Source organism: Equus quagga, chromosome 4 (assembly GCF_021613505.1).
Source record: "Equus quagga isolate Etosha38 chromosome 4, UCLA_HA_Equagga_1.0, whole genome shotgun sequence".
NCBI classification, from domain to species: Eukaryota; Metazoa; Chordata; class Mammalia; order Perissodactyla; family Equidae; genus Equus; species Equus quagga.
The window spans coordinates 110,538,044-110,547,347 of NC_060270.1; positions in this window are offsets into that span (position 1 = coordinate 110,538,044).

The following is a 9,304-nucleotide window of genomic DNA, read 5'->3' on the forward strand; positions in this document are numbered from 1 at the left end:
CTGTTCTACACACATTAATTTACTTAATCCAACAGACCCATGGGCTAAGTACCAGTAGTATTCCCATTTGACAGATGAGAAGACTGAGGCACAGAGAAGGTGAGTAGTTTGCCCAGCATCATATACCTATTGATTGGTAGAGCCTGGATTTGTTAGTGGATATTATGGCTCCAGAATCCATACTCTTAGACCCTCCCTTGACTACCGCTTCAGGCACTTTAACGTCATCGGTTTTGTGTTCTTTATAGCGTGTATCAGTACCCGAAATTCTTATTTATGTGTTCTTTTCATCTTCTCCCTTTCTGTCAGAAAATGTAACCTCCATGAAGCAGGACTTTATCTTTTTTTTTGGGAGGAAGATTAGCCTGAACTAACATCTGCTGCCAATCCTCCTCTTTTTGCTGAGGAAAATTGTCCCTAAGCTAACATCTGCGTCCATCTTCCTCTACCAAGACGCCTCCCACAGCATGGCTTGATAAGCAGTGAGTAGGTCCATGCCTGAGATCTGAACTGGCGAACCCCAGGCTGCTGAAGTGGAGTGCACAAACTTAACCACTTACACTACCCGGCTGACCCCAGGACTTTATCTTTTTCACCATTCTGTCCCTAGAAATGGACAAGTGCCTCACAAGTAACAGGATATATATACTAGTGAATGAGTGAATGTAGTGAAAGTTAATGAAAATGTTTATGTTCTTTTTTTGTTTTTGTTTTTGTTTTGAGGAAGATTAGCCCGAGCTAACTACTGCCAATCCTCCTCTTTTTGCTGAGGAAGACTGGCCCTGAGCTAACATCCATGCCCATCTTCCTCTACTTTATACATGGGACGCCTACCACAACACGGCTTTTGCCAAGCAGTGCCATGTCTGCACCTGGGATACAAACCAGTGAACCCCGGGCCGTCGAGAAGTGGAACGTGCGAACTTAACTGCTGAGCCACCAGGCCAGCCCCATGTTTTTTAATTTATTTACTTTTGTGTGTGTGTGAGAGGAAGATTGGCCCTGAACTAACATCTGAGCCCATCTTCCTCTTTTTACTTGAGGAAGATTGTTGCTGACCTAACATCTGTGCCAATCTTCCTCTATTTTATGTGGGACACTGCCCCAGCATGGCCCAATGAGTGGCGCCATGTCCGCACCCAGGACCCGAACCGGCAAAACCCTGGACTGCCGAAGGAGAGCGTGCGAACTCAACCATCCAGCCACGGGGCCGGACCCAGGGATAGGGATTTTTAATTTTTATTCTTATATGAGCGCAGTATCATGTCATACCCAAAAATGCTTGCAACATAGTTTGTTCTTTGGGCATTTTGTAGCCTGCTAATGTTCAGAGGAAGAAATTCTGCACCATTTCATAGGAGTGACTGAAATCCTCTAGTTACATAAATAGTCAGATGGCATGGGAGGGCTGGCTGACTCAGACCTCAGGAATGGCTTGTTCTTTTCATTTGAGGATTTGTTATTCCTCCCCACCACAGGAAAACCACCATGTTTCAATCTGATGACACTTACCTGATTATGGAGCTCCCCTTCCCATAAGAAGTCCATAAAATAACCTAAAACTGATATTGCAGACTAAATAAGTTACACTGGTAAGATTTTTGTTCTCTTTTAAAGGAACAGGAAAGTTCTGAGGACAAAGCTCTCTGAATAAATAGCCATGGTCTCATAGGCTATGTTGTACCTAAATCTAAGAATTTGCAGGGTTTGCTCATGCAGGATGATCAGTCCCCTTCTATCTATATTCTTCATACTAATTGCACTCCTTAGTCAATGACACTTAGAGTGTTGGCATAAGCTAACATAGGCATGTGTGTCTGTAGTAGTAATAGCTAAGAAATAATCTGCAAAGTATTTTTATATCACTTAACCCACTGGCTTCTCACACTAGTGCCAAGAGCATGCTTATCCCTGTCAGTTACGTGAATGGAATTTGGGATGCTTAGGGATATCCAAGGGTTGAAGTTAACTGGAGTATTAGAATTTAGATGAGGAAATTTAGACTTAGAGATGCTAGGTTATGTCCCAGTATGAGATCTAGTGAATCTTAACTCAACATTCCATTGCTTCACACGTAGCTAAACTCTAGAAACCGTGTGATGAATCAGCAAGCAAGTTGTGTCTATGTAAAGTGTTCAGTTCCAGACGTGTGCCTTCTTCAAAACTTTATAACACGTTACACTTGTATGAAAGAACCCAAATATCCAACAACATGGGAATGTGTGAGAATGTTTACTCAATGGATTTAAGATGGGAACGCACTGAAATAGTTTCATTTATTTATTCAATAAATACTGAAATATTTCCTGAAGGCCTACTAGGTATACTATGGGGAACAAAACCCAGTCCCTATTCTTAAACAGCACTGTTGCAGTTGAAATACAGGCTAATAAACACCACCATTGAGGAAGTCCAGGGTGCTACGGGAGCACACAGCAGGGGCACCTCACCCAGGCCAGGCATCCAGGGAAAGCCTTGAGAGGGAAGGGAAGTCTAAGTTGAGAAGGTAGAACGAATAAGAAATAGCTACAAGAAGAGGATGTGCCGAAGAACGTTCTATCAGTAAATACATTCTAAGTCCAGCAAGTAAGTAGGTAAGGTTGGATTCAAAATGAAAATGAACCAGTTAGAGACGAGATGGATGAAGCTACCATGATAAAAGGGCTCGGTAATGGAGGATCTCATAAGCCACGTTAACGTTGGAACTTGGTCCTTAAAGTAGTGGGAAGCCATTGGAGGATTTTAAGGAAAATAATGATTGTATTTCAGAAAGAGCATTCTAGTAGCCAGGTAGAAAAATGTCTCAAACTACAGGTCATGATCCTTTGGTCAGTTATGAAATCATTGTAGTGAGTCACTAATAGCTGGGGTTTTTTAAAATTAAATACATAGAATAGAAAATAGCAAATTGCAAATGAGTATTGGAATTATGGTTTTGTGGAACTTTTGGTTCAAGAGTGTGTGTGTCCTAGATCTTGATGTGAAACGTATTTCTTCCTATGGATCTCAATTTAAAAAATATATATCTGAAAGTGTAGAGGACAGACTAGAGTGGAATACAAAACTCCACTGTTACATAGTTAATTCTAGCAGTTCAGAATTGTAGCCTGAAAAGAGGTAATAGCAGGGAGACGTAATGGAAGGGAGGAGTTATTTGAGAGGTAGAAAGAACGGACAGGAATTGGTGATGAGTTAAATGTCGGGGAGAGGTAGAGGTCAAGGATGACTTCCAATTAGATAACTGAGTGTTTGGTGGTGCCCTCCTCCAAAAAAGGAACACAGAAAGAAAAGCGGATTTGCTGGAGAAGATGGCAGTTCACTTATACAAGTTGAGCATGGGAAATATTAGTTTTCTATGACTGCTGTTACAAGTTAGAACAAACTTAGTGGCTTAAAACAACACACATTTACTATCTTACAGTTCTGGAGGTCAGAAATCCAAAATGAGTCTCACTCGGCCCAAATCAAGGTGTCAGCGAGGCTGCATCCTTTCTGGAGGCTCTCGGAGAGAGTCTGTTTCCTTGCCTTTTCCAGCTTCTAGAGCCCGCCTGCATTCGTTGGCTGGTGGCTCCATTCCTCCATCTTAAAAACCAGCAATGTCTGACTCAGACCTCCTCACATTGCCATCTCTCAAGTTCTCTCTCCCCTGTTTGTGATTTTTGTTAAATTAACACTTAAGTGGAACTTTGGATGGTCAGATGGTGAGCCATGGTTCAACAAAGACCACCAAGGAAAGTAAAATGGAGAAGTTTATTACTCACAGGTCCTGGAGGAGGTACAATGCCCGCCTTGGAGGGCCCACATGGGGAGGTCAAGGTGCATGCAGAGTGTGCGGCAGGACCTGGGATACATGTCTTTGTTCGAGTCCATGAGTGATTGCTTTGGGGTTCCCAGGCTGAGGCCAGATTAGTCAAACCAAAAAGAGCAGAGTTTGGTAAATTCCATGGGGGTCTTATCCCAGGAGCACACAAGGGGAAGGAACTGGGAAGCAAGAGGGACTATTTATCATCAGGGGCATTAGGGAAGTCACATCAGGAACTTACTTGGGACTCTGTGGGCTCTTATCTCTGGTGCGTGGGCTTTTGTCTAGGGCATTCACTTGAGGGAGAGGCTAGTGTCAGTTCAAGGCCCCTGTAGGCTGCTTAGCCACACAAAATGGATGCCAAGGCAGCAACATTATGGAATAGTTTAGCTAAACTCTCAACACCCTGCCTCCCTCCTCCACCTTTCAAGGCACTTGTAATTGACTTTGGGCCCATCTGGATAATCCAGTATCATTTTCCCTATCTTAAACTCAGCTCATTAACAACCTTAATTCCATCTGCAACCTTAATTACCCTTTGCAATGTAACCTAATATATTTATGGGTTCTGGGGATTAAGACATAGACATCTTTGGGAGTAGGGGGACGCATTCTGCCTACCACAGGAAGGATTAGGTAAGTGTTAATGTTTTTGGAACTCATGGTATGGAGCTTCATGGATATGAAGAGACACTTTGGCTGGAGATACATACCTTAATTAGGAGTTATCAGTTTAGACTCAATTAGATAACACATAACAGAGATATCTCTTTGATTAGAGATAATCAAAGATAAGCAGTGTTGGCCCACAGAAAAAGTGTAGTCTGAACAGAAGAGGATTGAACATAGAATTATCTTAAATAATACATTTAAGAACATTTAAGTGGTAGTCCAAGAAAGAAAAAGGCACAAACAAGACTGAGAAGAACAGCCAAGAGGAAAATCAGGAAAGCAAATACAGTGGATACCGTTGGTTGCCTACTCAGCGTTTATCCCTCCCTGGTTCTTTGCTAAGAGAGCCCTGATTCTGATCAAATATTCACTCCCCACGCATAGCCATGGGACTCAGGAAAGACACCCACAGCCAATCAGTACATGGCATTTCTCTGGTGATTGTTATTTTTCCAAATGAGGACATGTGACCTACATTGGCCCAATCAGACCAAGGATTTTATTTCATGATTGGGAGGAGAGGTTCCTCCATTCCTCTGGTTAAGAACCAGGAAGCATGCTGCTCTGCTTACTGCTGGCAGCCATTTTATGATCATGAGAGGAACTAATCTTAGGATGAAGCTGATGCTGTGGATGGTAGAGCAAAAAGAGCCTAGGTTCTTGGTGATATTCAGCCATGGAATCAACTGCTCTGGAAGCCAGCCAGCCCTCTGTTTGAGCTTAGTGTTATTGTGAGAGAAACTTTCTTATTGTGCAAACTGGTTTGGATTGAGATTTCTTTTACCTGCTGCCAAAAGTGTCCCGATATTGAATACATTGCAGAAACTCAGAAAACAGTTGGTAGGTAGGTCTGGAAAAATCTGCTTTATCATAAGTTATAGAGAGGACAAGAAGATAAGAACTTAAAAGAGTGATTGGATAGCAACAAAGAGGCAGTTGGTGGCATTAGGGAGAGGAGAATCTGTTGAGTGTAGTAGGGGAGAGCCATATTCCAGTGAGTTTGAATGCACTGGAGGTAAGGAAAAGGAGAACAAGGAGTTTGAGTATGAAGTAAAGAAAAAAGATGAAGTATTGTTGAAAGACACAAGGCAAAAGGAGTATTATTTTAAAATTTTTTAAGATGAGCATATTTAGTAGGAAGGATGATAATTAGATGTGCTGATAGTGTATTTTGTGTTAGGCACTGCACTAAGCATTCCATATGTTAATGTTTTTCGTTTTCATAACATAATGGGGTAGACATTATTATCCCTGTTTATAAATGAAGAAACTGAGGCCTAGAGAGATTGAGTAACTTTCTAAAGATCCCACACCTGGGAATTGGCAGATTCAAATCTAGGTTTTTTTTTTTTGGTGGTTTTATAACTTTACTTGATAATCTATGGTCAGTTCTCATCCACACTGACTGTAGATTTTTTATGGTGACAGGTACATAAGTAACCAATGCTTGTCGGTGAGTCTTCATCCTCAGTACGTTTTCTTGATAAGCATACACGGATACTGTATGAGACATTCCTCATTCCTTTGGCCCAGGCAGCTTTGTTGAGCCTGGTGTCAATGCGCACATCCAGAGTTCCCATCTCCTTTATAGCAAATTTCTAAATCTCTGTGAGCACCCGAGGGGCACACTTCTTGAAGCCCACTCCATGGATGGCTTGTGAATGTTGATGGTGTGTTCTGTGGTCACTAGCTCATTGAAGGCAGAATGGCCCTTCTTCTTGCCACCCCTTGCAACAGCCATTCTACTGGGCCCAGGTTGGAAAGAAAGAGTGTGCAGTATCCCAAATCTAGGTCATTTTATTCTAATGCTCTGCCTTTCACCACGTCCTTTCTCCTCTAAGAGAACAGTAGAGAGAAACAGATTGAAGAAAGGGGGATAATTTGTGAAGTAAAGTCTATCTAATAACCTTACAAAATGTATATAACATAACCTTAGTGTGTGGTAGTTGGTTCCATTTGGACTGCTACCCCAGGAGTCCAAGTATGGAGTCAGTGTTGCCTCTCCTTTGTTCTCCAGTATTAGTCCTTAAAGTATAGTCTTCAGTTATCCCACATTTCCTTATATATTAAACAGTGTGATAACCTGCATTCTCTCTAATTGAGGTGTGTTTTTTCCCTTTAACTTTACCCTGGTTGACATGTAAGATCTATGTAACTTTGTTTTTTGCCTGAAATATTGATGTTGGACAAGGGGGGGCACATGAACAGAACTCATGATGCCAGATGTGAAGGAAAGCCTAGATCTCTTGGAAATGTTTAGCATTTCTGGGCAAGTGTCCTGTATCATGAGGTATTGAGAGTTCACAAGAGGCAGGTAAGATGAGGCCACCAAGGCCAGACTAAGGAGGGCAAAGGTCTCTCTGATTGGCCTTCCTAATAAACTCCCCAGCTGCCATGGGATATGAGTTGTAATGGGGTGAGGGAAGTGTACAGAGCTTGGAGAGGCTTGTGAAGTGACACACTGGGAGATGAAGTTGGCTTGCATAGCCTTATTCAAAATGTACCTTTGAACCAGGAGACAGCCTATAGCAGACATTGTGATTGATTTTCCTACATCCATTGTGACCTAGATGATAAGTGTAAGCTAATCTTGGTACTCCCATCCTCCTTGCTAATAGGTGTTTTTTGTTTTTTGGGGTTTTGTTTGGTGAGGAAGATTGGCCTTGAGCTAACATCTCTTGCCAATCTTCCTCTTTTTGCTTGAGGAAGATTGTCGCTGAGCTAACATCTATACCAGTCTTCCTCTATTTTGTCTGTGGGAACGCTACCACAGCATGGCTTGATGAATGGTGTTTAGATCCATGCCCAGGATCTGAATCTGTGAATCCTGGGCTGCCGAAGTGTAGCCCACAAATTTAACCACTACTCCACCCGGCTGGCCTCTAGGTGGTGGTTTTTTTTTTTTTTAACAGCTCTATTGAGATATCATTGGCATATAAAAATCATATTTTTATATATATTTAAGACATGTAGCTTGATGATTTGATATACATTGTGAAATGGTCAGCACAATCAAGTTGATTAACATATCCATCACCTCTACATAGTTACCAATGTGTGTGTGTGTGTGTGTGTGCATGTGTTGAGACTTAATTTAAGATGTATCCTCTTAACAAATTTCAAGTATATAGTAAGTAGTATTAACTATCACCATGCTGATTTCCAGAACTTATTCACCTTGCATATTTGAAACTTCGTACCCTCTGACCAATATCCCTTTGCTACTAGTTATTACCAGACATAGACAGAATCAGCCAATCTCAGCCAATAAAACATGAGCAGGAGTTAGATGTGGATGAGAAAGTGTGTAGCCCTCATGGCTACTCACAGCCATCTTAGAACCATGAGGAGGCCGTATGCTGAAGCCAGTGCTAAAGACAGCAGAGCAGAGAGAAAATAAGAGTCTGGTCTTTGTTGACGATTTTACTGACTCAACCAACTCTGGTTTAGTACCTATCCTATCTCTGAATATCCTATGTAATACAACAAATTTTCTTACTATTTAAGCCTGTTTCAGATTTCCTATTACTTGCAGCTGAGAAAGTCCTACCCAATGTATCTGCCACAGCATAGCAAGCATGATGATACCAATAATGTCCTCTAAGACTATAAGCCATATATACCTCACACTTAATAAAAAGGTTAACCATGGTTGTGTTTGGATGATGAGGTTATTTCATTTTTCTTTATTATAAAGTCATATACTTTCTTTAACAATGATATATTACTTTAAAGGAAAAGTTATGTATTTTTTAAAGAAGCAAACTTTGAGAGTTAAGGTAAAAGTGACCTGAGGTACAGGAAAGTTAACACTTAGAATGGAAGAAACAAAACACAGTATTTGTGGAGTGCCTGTGGTATGTGAGGCATTTTAGCAGGCCTTAGTTCCCTTTTTGGTGTGCTGGAAGCTTCTAATGAGGATGAATACTAATAAATAAATAGGTCATTATGTTCAGAAAGGAAATGTCATCTGAGACAGAAACTTGCTGATCTTCATGGAAGATTAACCAGTTAGTCCACTCACAAACTTGCCTACCCTTATGCCTAATTGGAAAATTTAAGTAGGGATAATTGCAATCCACCACCAATAACCCCTCAAAAGTCCCTGTTTTCTTAAAATTTATGTAGTTCCTATTGTTGCATAACTGTAAAAATATTTTTTTAATAGTTGATTAACTTTCATGAGCTCTTTTCCCTCTTTTTTAATACTTTGGCTTGCCTCCTTTTCTACTCTGGAACAAGGCTTTTGGTGTTTCATGCCATCAGGTCCCTAAGTACATTCATCTCTAATAAAAATTATTCTAAATGTGTTTTCATAAAAATGATTATTTGAAGGTGAGCATCCTGCAAAGATGGTAAATTTCACAGTTCCCTGTCTACCACTAGACGGTGTATTAGGAGGAAAATCTCCTCCTCATCATAATGGGTACCAAATCCAGCTTCTTCCTGTTGGCATCAGAACTCAAGCAAAGATGGCGCAGAACACTTGAATCAGCAGATAACATCATCATCCTAAAGCTATCTTCTCTTAGTTTGCAATCCACCAATGAAGGAAACTACGAGGAAAAATATTAAAAACCGTATGTACTAAATGGAGTTGAAAGAGTCTGAAACTTGTCTCAAACTAAAACTTCCTAAAGTGAGATCTTTTATAACCTATTAGAGCAATGATTTCAATACTAGTGTAACTGGCTACTCCTTCATAGGCTAGTTGAGTTCTCCTAGGTGGCTCTTTTTGGGACTTATTTCTTCTTTATGTTTTCTCAACTCATCTGAATCCAGATGTAGAGAAGAAAGAAACTGATGCAAAATGACTGCCCACACTCATTC